The sequence below is a fragment of the Humulus lupulus genome, chromosome 4, assembly GCF_963169125.1.
Source record: "Humulus lupulus chromosome 4, drHumLupu1.1, whole genome shotgun sequence".
Taxonomy (NCBI): Eukaryota; Viridiplantae; Streptophyta; class Magnoliopsida; order Rosales; family Cannabaceae; genus Humulus; species Humulus lupulus.
This window is the reverse complement of record NC_084796.1, coordinates 120,183,213-120,198,908: the sequence shown is the minus strand read 5'-3', so window position 1 is coordinate 120,198,908 and position 15,696 is coordinate 120,183,213.

The following is a 15,696-nucleotide window of genomic DNA, read 5'->3' as shown; positions in this document are numbered from 1 at the left end:
AAGCTCGGTGATTGCCAAATAGATGAATAGGTCTTCACCATCTATTGGCTTTGCTAGGATAGAAGGTTGAGCGAGATGCTCCTTCAAGGCTTGGAAAGCTTTCTCACATTCCTCGGTCCATTGGATCTTCTTACTGCCCCTAGGTAAGTTTAAGAAGGGGACACACTTGTCCGTAGACTTCAATATGAACCTACTGAGGGCAGCTACTCTCCCTGTTAAGCTTTGCACTTCTTTTATTGTGGTAGGTGACTTCATGTAAATTAATGCTTTAATCTTCTTGGGGTTAGCCTCGATTCCACGTGAATTGACTATGTATCCATGAGACTTACCAGAACCAACTCCAAATGAGCACTTGAGAGGATTTAACTTCATGTGATACTTTCTAAGTATTGCAAAGCATTCCTCCAAGTCTTGAACATGCCCTCCAACTTCTTTGGACTTGACCAACATGTCATCGACATATACCTCCATATTTTTGTCGATCAAGTCTTGGAACACGCCATTCACTAAACGCTGGTAGATGGCTCATGCATTCTTCAAGTCGAATGGCATTACCTTATAACAGTACAATCAATTGTTTGCCCCGAAGCTGGTATGTTCTTAGTTGGGAGGGTGCATACTTATCTAATTATACCCAGAATATGCATCAATGAACGAGAGTATTTCATGTCCTATAGTTGCATCGACCAATTGGTCTATTCTGGGTAGTGGGAAGCAGTCTTTGGGGCAGGCCTTACTCAGATCTGTGAAGTCCACGCATGTCCTCCACTTCTTGTTTGGTTTTGGGACAAGCACGGGGTTTGATACACAGTCTGGGTAGTAGGCCTCCCTTATAATACTTTTTCCTTGAGCTGCTCGACCTCCTCCTTTAGGGCTTGAGATCGGTCCTTGTCAAGCAGTCTCCTTTTTTGTTGCACCGGTGGGTAGTTTTTGTCCACATTGAGGACATGGATTATTGTAGATGGAGAAATTCCAACCATGTCCTTATGTGACCAAGCAAAGACGTCTTGGTTCTTCTTTAAAAATTCTACCAACTGTGCCTTAATTTCCACCTTTAGTTCCTTCCCGACTTTGATTACTCTAGTTCGGTCCTCCTCATCTAGTAGGATATCGTCAAGATCTTCGACTGATCCTACCCCCATGACGTCATCTCCAAAGCGAGGATCAATGTCATTTCCCTCGCTTTGGGAAACTTGTTACAATAACAAATCTTCCTTAAAAGGAGCCCCCAACTCCAGTAGAGTGTTTCCTTCAATGTCAACTTCCATGTTGACAACCTCAACGGTTCCTCCGTTCCCTTCACAACAGGTCACCACCATGTTGTTTATGCATGGTCTCTTCTTTGCTTTGACCACCGATGCGTTATAGCATTCCCGTGCCTCCTTTTGGTTACCCTATACGCATCCTTGCCCTGCGCTTGTGGGGAACTTCAAAGATAGATGCCAGATAGACATTGCTGCATGTAATGCCATCAAGAGGGGTCTCCCAAGAACTATGTAGTAAGCCGATGAGCAATCTACCATCAGGAACTCTGTCATCACAATCTCGTGCCTATGGGAATCCCCCACCGTGACCGATAGTTTGATAGTTCATGTTGGTGCTAGGCATTCTCCTGTGAACCCATATATCACTTGGGAACAAGGTATCAGGTCCTTGACCGTGAGCTTCATCTTCTTGAGGGATGATTTGTACACGATATCTACTGAGCTTCCCATATCCACCAAGCATCTTTTCACTCAGGCATTGGCGATTTGAATGGTAAGAACCAGAGGGTCATTGTGGGTTTACCTCACGTGCCTGGCGTCATCCTTTGTAAAAGTGTGAGTTTCACTTTCATACTTCAAATTTTTGTAGACCGCTCCTCGACTTCCATGCATTGGGAAGACTCCCATACCTCATGTCTTAGGGTCCTTGCATATCTCACAAGTGTTGTTACTATTGCCTGCTATGTGGGGCCCCCCACATATGGTATCCAATGTAAGGTCCATGACCACCGGCTCCAGTGGTAGACTCTTCTGCCTTCAGAACTCTTGATTCCTGCCCAGGGTTTCAGTCTTGACTCAATACCTTGAGAGTTTTCTTGTTCGGGGGAGAAACTCTATCTAATCCTTCAACTGCCTGCACTCGTTTGTGTCGTGCCCATAATCATTATGGAAATGATAAAACTTATTCTTGTCCCTCTTTCCTTTTGAGCGCAAGGGTGGTGGCTTTTGTTATGGTACCTCCTGGTATGTTGACAAGTAAATCTTAGCCCCTGTTGTAGTTAAGAAAGTATAGTTGGTGAACCTGGGCTGGTAAGCTTAGGCTGTTTGTCGGTTGGTGCTGACTTAGCCTTCTTTTCTCCACTCTGCTCATCCCCTGAGGTACTCCTTTTCTTACTGTTGCCCCCATTTCTGCCCTGAGGGTTTGTGCCGTTCTTGCCTGCCTTGATAGTGGTCGGATGGTTTATGCCTTTTTCTTCCTTCATGATAGCGTCATCTAGGTTCATGTATTTGTCTGCTCGGTCTAATAACTCCTGCAAGATGTTGATGGGGTTCCTTTGTATGCTATCCCATAAAGGACTACGATAAATTATTCTTGCCGAGATGGCAACGAACTTCCCTTCATCTCCTATTGTGAATGCTCGGTTTGCTTCTCTCATGAATCTTTGGATGTAGTCCTTCAGGGATTCATCCTTCCCTTGCTTGATGTCAGCTAGCTGATTGGCATAAGATAGTTGAATCCGTCCGACATTGAAGACCTTGCAAAATTCCTTCCTGAACTGCTCCTAGGAAGTCATGGATCTAGGTTTGAATCTTCAATACCATTCCTGAGCTGAGTTAGAGAGAGTGGTAGGGAATACCCTACACCTATAATCATGCTCCACGCCGAGTAACTCCATCTGATCCTCGAACTTTCCAATGTGACGCACTAGGTCCTCCTTCCTAGTGTACGTTGGAAATTTTGGGGTCTTGTACTTCGATGGGGGTTACGCGGCTTAGATCTTGGCACTGAAGGGACTCCCACTTCTATGAGCTAGCTCGATATCGGAAGGTTTCTTTGTTAGACCCTGAATAACCATGGTGAATGCATCTATTTGAGCCTGCACTGTTGGTGGGATCGCTGCTCTAGGTGGGTTAAACGTCCCTGGTACCCCCTCTTGAGTGCTAGTTCTCCTGTTGATGACCTCCCTCAGATCCTGAGGTTGTGCATCTTTCCCGAGCCTATCGAACACGGTATTGGTATTGTTCATCGGTTCCTTTCCCTTGCGAGACTGAGGGTGTAGGGGTGGTAGGTCTGCCTTGCTCTTTCCGGTGAGATCCTGCTCCCAAGCCTCTCCTCCTACATGACTATGAGTATTTGAGCAACCATTTCCATTTCTGTAACCCCTCTCAGATGTCTGATCTTCCTATCCTGTGTTGTTTCGTCTGTCCTCTTGGGAGAGGGCCTTTGGGTTGGTAATACTCTTACTCTGAGATGAAGTGTTATTCTTCTTAGTCATGGAGGAATCAGTCTTGGACTGTGCCTCTTCATCCTGTCTCTGGGAAAGTGGCTCTGAGAGCATCCTTAGGGTTCGATTCCTCCCCTGGGACTCCCTGTTACTGCTGTCTCGCATCCCTGCTGCTTTGGCCTGAGACTCCCTCATCGCCTGAGCAGCAGATTCATTGTTAGCTCGGGCTAACTGGGTAGCCTCCTCCAGGGCCACAGTAGCCTTCTGTTGCCTCCGGTTAGCTTCCTGCTTGCTCTGGATCATCCACTGGACCTGCTTATCTATCTCCCAGCATTGCTGTTCCATAGTCACCCTCCGGAGGGAAATTTTTGCAGCAAAGGGTTCCTGCCTCGCCAGAAATTGCGCCATCTCCTCCTGGTGAGCATCCTGTGGATCTTCCGCATTAGGTTGATCTCCAATCTCCACCTGAGGTTCATTAACGAGATCGATGGGATCCTGAGTGTTGGAATCCTTGGGAGCCGTCTTCTTTGTCTGACTGCGTTTTGGAGGCATCGTAAAACTGATGAAAGTGTGTTTCTTGATTTCGTACTCTCAATGAAAGCACCAAATTATTGACCTGTCAAATTGGCCAACAGTTGTATGTATAGTATACGACCCTTTTTGAATGAAATAAATATAATATACGACATAGTACAAAATATCTTAAACAAACACACAAAAATTTATAGTGGTTCAGCCCTGTTCTGATGAACACTAATAACCTAATCCACTTAGTCTTTAGTATTGCTTCACTCAATAGAAAATTACATAGATGAATTGATGAGTTCACTCGTCACTAATTTGTCCAGAGTTTCTCCCCCGAAAATATCCGTCTAAAAATCGATCCCCCCAAAGATCTCTCTAAATGAAGCCTGGGTCCTTTATTTATAGTACCCAAGGGCTGTTACATGACCAGCAAGACTAGGGATCGTTGTTTGTTACATAATCATTGTGAGTGGAGATATGTGTTCACCTCCCCATGATTATGAGATCGTGGGTCTTTTCATTGTTTTTCTGGATCGTGGTTGATAATGCACGATTGAATTCTTTGGGAAAACACTAAGTCTTGGTTGGTCTATGAGACTTAGGTGCTAGGCCTGATGACCCTTTAGAGCTTGGGTGCTATGCCTGATGACCTTCTGGATGCTAGGCTTGTTGATCCTCTGGCCGATAGGCTTGCTGATCTTCTGAGTGCTAGGCCTGTTGGAACGAGCGTGAAATTTATGTGTATTTGGAAGTTTAGGTCGATCACCCTATGAAGAATAGGGTGGGCTGACCACCCTTGTGGCTCTTGAGCATGTCAGGCCGACCACCACTAGGGGTTGGGGTTAGGCCGACCACTCCTAGGAGCTAAGGCTAGGCTGACCACCCATAGGGGGTTTAGGCTTGGTCGACTTCCTTATAGGTCTTGGACCTATCCTTTTTTGCTCATCGATATTTTTTCAATATATTGTCATTTTTCCATGACTTGTGATGCCATGTGCCGCTTTCTCATCTCTTGGATTTTGAGGGATAACAAGATCATTTCATAAGAAAGTGAAGATACTAAGGTCAATGCATTTGATGTTGAGATCATTGAAAACCTAAGTAAAGAGACAAAGGCCAATGCATTTGATATTGAGATTATTGTAACCTTAAGTGAAGTTAATGCAACCCAAGGAGAGGTACGAGAATGGTGGTATGATACTTGTGCAAACATTTGTGCAACCTATAATAAAACTCTTTTCAAAACCTTTGAAAGTACAAAGGTAGGACTTGAACTCCAAATGCGATATGAAAAGAGATCCAAAGTACTTTGGAGGGGCTGCATTGATGTGTTCTTCACTAATGCAAAGAAAGTGACCCTAACTAATATTTTCTATGTTCGCGATATGACTAGAAACATTATAAGTGGAAGCATATTTAGTAAATCTGGTATCAAAATGGAGTTTGAATTCGGTAAAATCACTTTGAATAAATTGGGCACTTTTGTGGGAAAGGGTTATGAATGTGATGGAATGATCAAACTTTGTGCTCTTGATAGTGACAATAATGATATGGCATCTAAATCTTACAGTGTGGTTAATTTTAATTCTATTATCTCATGGTATTATAGACTTGCTCATATAGGTTATAACATAATTAAAAGAGTTATTAAATGTGGATTGATTAATTGTGATGTGAATGAGCATGATAAGTGTGAATTATGTGTTAAATCTAAAATGGTAAAGAAACATTAAATGTTGATAGATGTTCAAACTTGCTAGATTTAATACATAGTGATTTATGTGAATTGAATGACATGTTGACTATAGGAGAAAATAGACACTTCATGAGTTTTATAGATGATTGCTCTAGGTATACTTATGTATGTTTTCTTAAGAGTAAGGATGAAGCATTTAATGCATTTAAAATCTATAAAGCTGAAGTAGAAAGTCAATTAGAAAGGAAAATAAGGACTCATAGAAGTGCTAGAGGTGGTGAATACTTTTAAAATGATTTCAATGTGTTTTTTGAACAACATGGCATTATACATGAATGCACTAGACCATACACTCCCCAAAAAAATGGAATAGTTTAAAGAAAGAATAGGACTTATCTTGAGATGATTAACTCTATGCTTTTACATGCTAAATTGTGTTATAATTTGTGGGGTGAAGCTTTCCTTGCTGCGTGTCATATATTGAATCCTATGAAAAAGAAAAATGTATCTCCAAATGAGTTATTGAGAGGAAAGAAGCCTAACCTAGGCTATCTTAAAGTGTGGGGGTGCCTTGCTTATTGCAAGAGCACGAAGCCTAAAATGACCAAGTTGGGTCCAAGGGCCGTAAAGTGTGCATTTGTTGGCTATGCCTCAAATGGCAAGGTCTATAGGCTATCAGACTTGGGGTCTAATGTGATAATTGAGTCAAGAGAAGTGGAGTTCTTTGAGAATATGTTATATTGTGATAGAAATTCTCAAGAACCCACAGGTGTTGGAGAATCTCTTACAGAGAAAGATCCAAAGGTTGATGAGCAACCTACATTTCCTCGGAGAAGCCAAATGCTTAAAGAGTTGGGATCAAATGAGACATGTTATCAAGTGGAGACACTCTACTTAGTAGAGGGAAACCTTGAAGAAATCACATGAAAATTTCCAATGGCTCTTCAAGTTGAGGATGTTCCCAAAACATTCCAAGAAGCAATGTCTTCGAGAGAGTTTGCTTTTTGGAAGGAGGCAATAAATGATGAGATGAATTCAATTATTTCAAACCACACATGGGGATTAGTAGACCTTCTACAAGTTTCAAAACCAATTGGGTTCAAGTGGGTATTTAGGAGGAAATATCACACTGATGGAACATTACAAACCTTCAAGGCAAGACTAGTGACCAAAGGGTTTAAACAAAAGAAAGGAATTGATTACTTTGAAACATATGCACCGGTTGCTAGGAAAATCACTATAAGAGTACTATTTGCCTTATCATCAATATATAACCTTTATGTTCATCAAATGGATGTCAAAATGGCATTCCTAAATTGAGATCTCGATGAGGAGATTTATATGGAACAACCAGAGGGTTTTCTTCTGAGGGGGAATGAGCATAAAGTGTGTATGCTTGTTAAATCATTTTATGGTTTAAAGCTAGCACCAAAAAAATGGCACGAGAAATTTGATAAAGCCATATTTTTAGATGGGTTTAGACACAATAATGCGGACAAGTTCTTATACTCTAAGACTTGTGATGACAATGTCATCTTGGTGTCTCTATATGTTGATGATATGTTGATTTTGAGTAATGAGATGAAAGGTATAATAAAAACGAAGATGTTTCTATCTTCCACTTTCAAGATAAAAGACCTTGGAGAGGTTGATACCATCTTGGGTATAAAAGTGAGAAGAAATGGTGGGGCTTATGTCTTAAGTAAAGAACACTATGTTGAGAAAGTGCTTGACAAGTTTAGTCATATCAAAATCAAAGAGGAAAATACACCATTTGATTCAAACAAAAAGCTTGAAAAGAATAATGGAAGAGCAATGGCTTAACTTGAGTATGCAAGTACATTAAGGAGTCTAATGTACGTCGATCATTGTACAAGAGCGGATATTGCATATGCGGTTAGTAAACTAAGTAGTTTACTATCAAGACATGTATGGAAAATTGCAAAGCAATTGAAAGAGTTCTAGGGTACCTTAAAAGGAGCAAGCAAATAGGCCTCCAATATTCAAAGTTCCCAAAGATACTTGAAGGATATTCCGATGCAAGTTGGATATCGAGTGTGGAAGATACTCTATACACAAATGGTTGGGTGTTTATGCTCGAAGGAGGACCAGTTTCTTGGGGTTCTAAGAAACAAACATGTATTTCACACTCAACAATGGAGGCCAAGTTTATAGCTTTAGCGGAAACTGGCAAAGATGCTGAGTGGCTTAGAGATCTCTAGTTGGATATCTCAATCTCCTCATATGAGGTATCGGCGATCTCGTTATATTATGATTGTCAAGCCACACTAGCTATAGCTTATAATGACATATATAATGGAAAGTCTAGACATATAAGTCTAAGGCATGAATATATGAGACACTTTGTTCGAGGAGTTATCATATCGATCTCATATGTTAAGACAAGTGAGGACTTATCGAAACGATTTAAAAAAGCTCTTGCGAAGAGGTTAGTAAGTTCCACTTCAAAAGGAATGGGACTAAAAGTCCTAGAATAATATATTCACCGTTGATGGCAACCCAACTCCAAACTTGTGAACATTAAGGGCAAGAGTTCAATGAGTAAGAACAAGTTATTGGGTGAATAGTTTCAACACTAACAAAGTCATGAGTTCCATCCAAGGATTGTTAGTGTTGGTTGCTACCGAGTAAGGGTTAAGCATAGGGGTTTTAATGAAATTTAGTTATGTGCAACAAGCATCTCTAAAGGTAGCAAAGATGATGTAAGAACTTCACCTATGGGAACTTAGAGGTGGTGCCGCCTTTCTTGGGAGTTGGAGTTTTCTCCCCAGAAAGTTCATGAAATTTATGAGCACAAGGCCATGAAAAGTGCTAAGCGCGGCAGCGGGAAAATGAATGGTCAAGTGGAGGTGTGTGACGTGTTACCAGTCCTATCATTAAGGAGTACTTGGTTTAATCTATTAGACACTAATGACTTCGATAAGGCTTTGTAAAACTTTAATGAAGGTAAAGTTCAAATAAAAAAATACTTCATTTTATGCACTAAAATTGTTAAGCTAAGAAGAGAGGATTATATTTAACCAAGTCGAGGAATGTTGAAATTGGTTAAATATTGTTTACCCAAAAACGACTCTTGATGATGTGGCAAGATTTTCTTACATGTGGCGGTTTTGAGTGGATGGATCCTGTTCGACCATCGCCCAGATAATTATTGATTCATCAAATCTCGCGATTAGGTGCTACCAATCTGGTCGCATACTTTCATTTACTTCCTTTGGGATACGCAATCTTGTAATAAGTATATTTATTATATTTCCTTTCATTACCTTGATACGCTAATCCTAATTGTAATTAAGGCCCATCAGCCCATGTAACCCCCTTGAGCCTATAAATAAGATGGAGAGGGCTCAAGGAAGGGAATTTTTTTGAACTTTTGATCTTTGTATTCAGAGAGAAGAGCATAGTGTGATTATCCACCAAAATTGTAATCCTCCCAAGGCTTGTGAAACTCGTGAACCCTAGTTCATTGATCACAATATTGGGATTCAATATCAATAAGAACACTAAGTGGACGTAGGTCATTACCATCTAGTTGGGGCCGAACCACTATAAATCGTTTGTGTCATTTGCTTTCCATTTGATTCTCTTCTTGTTTTCCTTTTGTTCTTTGTCGTTTATTTGACTTTGTGTCGTTGGCCAAATCAAGGGTCAACATTTTGGTGCTTTCATTGAGAGTTTAATTCTAGACTTCAAGAAGATCAAATGGCTAAGACATCCAAGAGAACTGGGCAGACTTCTGGCTCTGCATCCACTTAGCCTCCTCCTCAAATGTGGTTGAAAATGAGCCACACTTGGATTTTGAGGAGGAAGAAATGGATTCTGAAACGTTGAGGACAACATTGAGTGTATTGCATGACGAGTTGGTCAATCTGAGGGCCAATCAAGAGAATGTGGCGGAGACCTTGGCGCTATAGCAGAGGGAAATCAAGCGTCAGCATCAGGAACTGAATGAGCGGCATGCAGACATGGACTGCTGGTAGAGAGATGCCAAAACCGCCTTAGAAGCCGCAATTCAATTTGCTCAGGGACAACCCGTGCCGAATTCTCAACCGGATCAGCCACCAAATGCACCACCGCAATGGGCCCCAAATTCGAGTCCTCCGCTTCAGCCAGCAATCCCTCAAAGGCCGCAACAACTGCCTGCTGCTCAACAGGATATCCCGATTCAGGATCCTGAGCAGTAGCCACCTTCTCAAGCTGGTTGAGGCAGAATAAGGCCGGGCAGCCTCCCCAAAGCCCTAGACGCCCAATACGATGAGCCAAATCCATCGAGCAGGGGGCAACGTCCTTCTGCTAATAGAAGACACGCCGAGTCAGGCTCTGCAGTCAGGGGACCCCCACGGCATAATAATGCACAGGGACCCACCGACCAATGCAGGCCTCCCCCTGACGCTTGGGAGAGGCCAGCTAGAGGAGGAAATAGCATGACCAGCCGGTCGCGCTATAGTCGGTCGCAGTTTAGGGACGACCATGATTATAATGAAGCTGACTCTGGCAAGAGAAATTCTGGTCGAGGGCATGAAGGAAGAGGTGGAGATAGGAACCCCCCACCAAGAGAAAATAGGCCTACGAGCCAAAATGCTGGGGGGCAGCCTAGACAGCATAATGTCTTTGATCGGTTGGGCGCTAGCGAGGAAAGGCGCAAAGATGATGACCTGAGAGACGTGCTCAACGATAGGCGAGAGAGGCATGATGAGCATGCTCCTCCGACACCAGTCACCCCAGCGATCCCAGAAGTTGTACAGGCCCAAATTGATGCACTGAATAGGGCTGTCCAGCAGCTGGTAGGAAGCCGAACATCCCACATCGAGTTGGATCGGAGGAGAGGTACTCCGTTTGTACAGAGGATTACTATAGCAGAAACCCCCAGCAATTTCAAGATGCAAATACTGCCGAACTTTGATGGGTATGGGGACCCAGTATCTCATGTAAATAAGTTTGAGATACAGATGGACATCCAGAAGGTATCGGATGATGTCCACTGCACGATCTTTCCGGCCACCCTATCTGACACTGCTCAAGAGTGGTACTTTAAATTCCCTCTTGCTAGTATAGTATCATGGGAAATGTTCGTGAAGGAATTCTACGGACAATTCTACACTGGTCGTGTACACCCCACTGAGGCCAACCAGCTGGTCGAGATACACTAGAAGGAGAGAGAATCCTTAAAGGAATACGTCCAGCATTTCATGCGAGCAGCTGCTGGAGCTAAAACAATGGGTGACGAGGGAAAAATGATGGCTCTTACTACTGGGGTAAGGCACCATTCTTCCCTCTAGAACAACCTAAGAAAGAATGGGGTGAAGAGTACCCAAGAGTTTCTTGATCGAGTAGATCGATACATTAAACTTAAGAATACGATTGCCAACGAGGGGAAATCACCTGTGAAAGACAAGGGACCAAAGGAAGATCCCGCCAAAGCCGCCAACGGGTCAGATAAACCCAATGGCAATGGCAAAGGCAATGGGAACGGGAATGGGAATGGTAAAAATGGTGGAAAAAGGGCGAACAATGAGCCATCAACGTCCAAAAACAAACACCCCAAAGGCGATAGGTATGAGCCAAGATTCACCAAATATACGGCCCTTGTCGAGAGCAGGGCAAAGGTCTACCAGGCGACCAACTCCAATGTCCCTTATAAGCGACCAACACCTATAAGGAAGGATATCTCCAAGGGAGATACAACAATTTTTTATCATTTTCACAATGACTACGGTCATGACACTAATGAATGTAACCAGTTGAAAGACGAGATTGAGTTCCTTATCAGAAAAGGACACCTAAGGAGATACGTGCGAGCCACATGAGGTTCTCAGTGAGAGGCTCAAGGAGGCAACGAGCAGGCGCTTGTATGCCAACGCTCGCCACCTTTATAGCCAGCTCTTGGCAGGTACGTTACTCACCATATGTGGCAGCCCACACCTTGCAGGAGATTGTGGGAAGGTAAGGGAGCGATACGCTCGGACCTTACGCCACGACCAGGACATCAAGATAATGAATGTGGAGGAGCGAGTGCCTAAAAAAGCTCGAATAGAGGAAGAGTTAATAACTTTCTCTAAGAATGATGCTCAGCATGTCCAATTCCCACATTCGGACCCGCTGGTCGTGGACGTCCAGATTGCCAACATGATGGTTATGAGAGTGTTGGTTGACACAGGGAGCTTAGTCAACATCTTGTATAAATCTTCACTGGAGAGGATGAAGTTGTCCGTCAAGGACCTAGAGCCGTGCAACCAAACCATATACGGGTTTTCTGGCGATGGGCTCGCACCAATAGGGTCGATTAGGTTCCTAGTTACAGCAGGAACTACACCTGCGAACAGGACATTACTCACTACTTTTATAGTAGTTGATTGTCCTTCCGCGTACAATGTTTTAATTGGAAGACCTATTCGGGTCGACCTGCGAGCTGTGACCTCAGTTTGGCACCTTGCCATGAAATTCCCAACTGACGCAAGGATAGGATGCGTATTGGGAGACCAACGAGAAGCGAGGGAGTGCTACAACTCCTCGATATATAAGGCGAAGAAAGGTGGATCAAGGGAAGCCGCTGGAAAAGAGTTGCAGACGGCCAATGAAGTACAAGCCCAATCAGGTGATTGTGTCACCAAATAGAGTGTTGCCCAAAGTGAGGATAGGGGTTTGGATCCTCGCTTTTGGGATTTTGATGAAGAAGTAAGACCCATTGAGGTCCTCAAAGAGTTCTAACTCGATGAAGCAGATTCGACCAGGGTTGTGAAAGTCGGTAAAAACTTAGAGACAACAATAAAACAAAAGCTGGTGGAATTTTTGAAGAAGAACCAGGAAGTCTTTGCCTGGTCACATAAAGACATGGTTGGAATAGACCCAGCAGTTATCAGCCATGTCCTGAACATAGACAAAATTTTTCCACCAGTACAACAGAAAAGAAGGCTGCTCGACAAAGATAGATCGAAAGCTTTAAAGGAAGAAGTCGAGAAGCTAAAGGAGAACAAATTCATCAGGGTAGCATTTTATCCATCGTGGGTCTCTAATCCTATACTAGTACCCAAGTTGAATGTAAAATGGATAACATGTGTGGATTTCACAGACCTTAATAAAGCCTGGCCGAAATTTTTTTTCCCACTCCCGAGGATTGACTAGCTGGTCGATGCCACTTCAGGTCACAAGATCCTATCATTTATGGATGCATACTCTGGGTACAACCAAATTAGTATGCACCCACCTGATGAGGATCACACTAGCTTTCAGACCGATACAGGGCTAAATGTTACAAAGTAATGCCCTTTAGTTTGAAAAATGCTGGTGCGACTTACCAACGACTAGTCACTCACATGTTCAAGGAGCTGATCGGTACAAACATGGAAGTATATGTTGATGACATGCTGGTTAAGTCGAAGAAGGCAGAAGAACACATAGGGGACTTGCAAGAGTGCTTCAACATCTTGAACAAGTATCAAATGAAGCTGAATCCCCTCAAGTGTTCCTTCAGAGTTGGATCAGGGAAATTTTTGGGATTTCTAGTAAACTCACGAGGAATTGAAGCTAATTTCGAATAGATGAAGGCCCTGGTCGATATGAAATCGCCAACGAAGATCAAAGATATTCAAAGTTTAACCAGAAGAATCACTGGTCTAAGTAGATTTATCTCCAAATCGACAGACAAGTGCGTCCCATTTTTTAATCTACTTAGAGGCAATAAGAAATTTGAATGGACGGAGGAGTGCGAACAGGCTTTCCAGGCTTTAAAGTCTCACCTATCACAGCCACCGATTCTATCTAAGCCGGCCGAAAAAGAAAATTTGTTCATCTACTTGGCGATCACAGAATATGCTGCTAGTGCTGTTCTAGTAAGAGAGGAGGAAAATGTGCAAAAAGCTGTGTACTATGTAAGCAAAAGGCTAATTGGGGCAGAGCTATGGTATCCGCCCATTGAAAAATTAGCCTACTGCTTTATTTTAGCCTCCAGAAAGCTGTGGCTATACTTCCAAGCTCACCCATCACAGTTTTAACCGACCAGCCTCTACGGCAAGTTCTGCAGAAGCCAGATGCTGCAAGACGATTATTGAAATGGGCGGTTGAACTTGGGCAGTTTGAAATCTCTTACTTACCATGAGCAGTGGTAAAAGGACAAGCTCTGGCCAACTTTGTCGCAGAGCTCACTGGGCTTCCAGACAATGAACAAACAGAAGAGCCTGAACCTCAAAGCCAAACTCCCTCTTGGAAGTTGTTTACAGACAGTTCTTCTAATGAGTGCCACGCTTGAGTCGGGGTGATTTTGGTAACGCCTGAAGGACATCAATTCCACTGCACAATCAAATTCGACTTCACAGCATCCAACAACGAAACAGAGTATGAAGCACTGCTCGCCGGGTTATGATTAGCCAGAGACATGAACATAAAGTCGCTCGAAATATATAGTGACTCCCAGTTGGTGGTTAATCAAATTACTGGAGAATATCAAGCTCGAGGTCTGAAGATGGTTGCTTACTTGAATAAAGCAAATGATTTGTTGTCACAGTTTGAAAGATATACTCTCCAGCAAGTACCTCACGACCAGAACTCAAATGTTGATTCCTTGGCCAAAATAGCAAGTGCGAAGGATGCTGGCATGCTGAACATAGTGCCCGTTGAATGGCTGCCCACGCCAAGCATTAGCATAGAAGAAACTTCTCTGGTAATTCAGGCAGCAGATACATGGATGGCGCCTTTCACTGAGTACCTAACACATGGAGTGTTGCCTACGGACAGAAACAAAGCTAGGACCCTTCAGAGGCAAGCTGCTCAGTTTATCCTGGTCTACGGAATCCTGTACCGAAAGGGGTACTCAATGCCACTCCTAAGGTGTGTCTTAAAGGGAAAGGCAGTAGAATTGATGCGAGAGGTCCATGAAGGTTTCTGCAGAGATCATGCTGGGGGGCAGAGTTTATTGAAAAAGATCCTAAGGCAAGGATACTTCTGGCCAGCAATGAATGAAGACTCAATGGAATTTGTTCGAAAATGTGACAAATGTCAAAGGTTCTCCAAGAGTCCGCGAGCAGCCCCTAACGAGCTAAAGCAAATGAAAAGACCGTGGCCATTAGTAGTATGGGGAATAGACCTAATTGGGTCTTTCCCCACAGGAAAAGGCGTCATCAAATATGCCGTGGTGGCTGTCGATTACTTCACAAAGTGGGCCGAAGTTGAGCCACTTGCAACCATAACGACCAAGAATGTGTTGGACTTTTGGGTCAAAAACATAGTATGTCGCTATGGATTACCAAGAAAAATTGTCTCAGACAATGACACACAGTTTGATAGTGATCTGTTCACGGATTTTTGCGAGCGGCATGGGATTATCAAAAAGCTTTTCTTCAGTTGCTCACCTGCAGGCAAACAGGCAAGTCGAAGCTGTCAATAAAATGCTAAAAGATACTCTGAAGAAAAGGCTTGAAGAAGCAAAGGGGGCATGGCCAGAGCAATTTCCTGAAGTCCTCTGATCGTACAGAACATCCCATCAAACATCAACATGCCATACTCCATTCTCCTTGGCCTATGGGTATGAAGCTATGTTGCCTGTTGAATTAGATCCACCATCACATCGGAGGATGACATACGATCAAGGCTCTAATAGCCTGTTATTAACGAAATCTTTGGACTTGGTTGATGAAAGGCGCGAGCAAGCCCAACTCTGATTTGCAGCTTACTAGCAAAAGGTCGCCCGGTATTTCAACTCTAAAGTACGTGAAAGAAAATTTAATGTGGGAGATCTGGTACTTAAAAGAGTTTTCCTTAACACCCGCGATCATGATGCTGGAGTACTCAGACCTAACTGGGAAGGACCGTACCAAATCGAAGAATTCCTCGATCCAGGCACTTATAAACTTGCTCTCTTAAATGGAGATCTCATTCCTCGCTATTTGAATGGAGAACACCTACGCAAGTACTATCAATAAACAATTCTTCTTAAAGAATTGGCTTGTATTAATTTTACTTTTTACAAGTTTATGAACAAGGTTTATTCATTCTCGTGACTGATCGCTTATAAGTGTAAGATCATATTTTT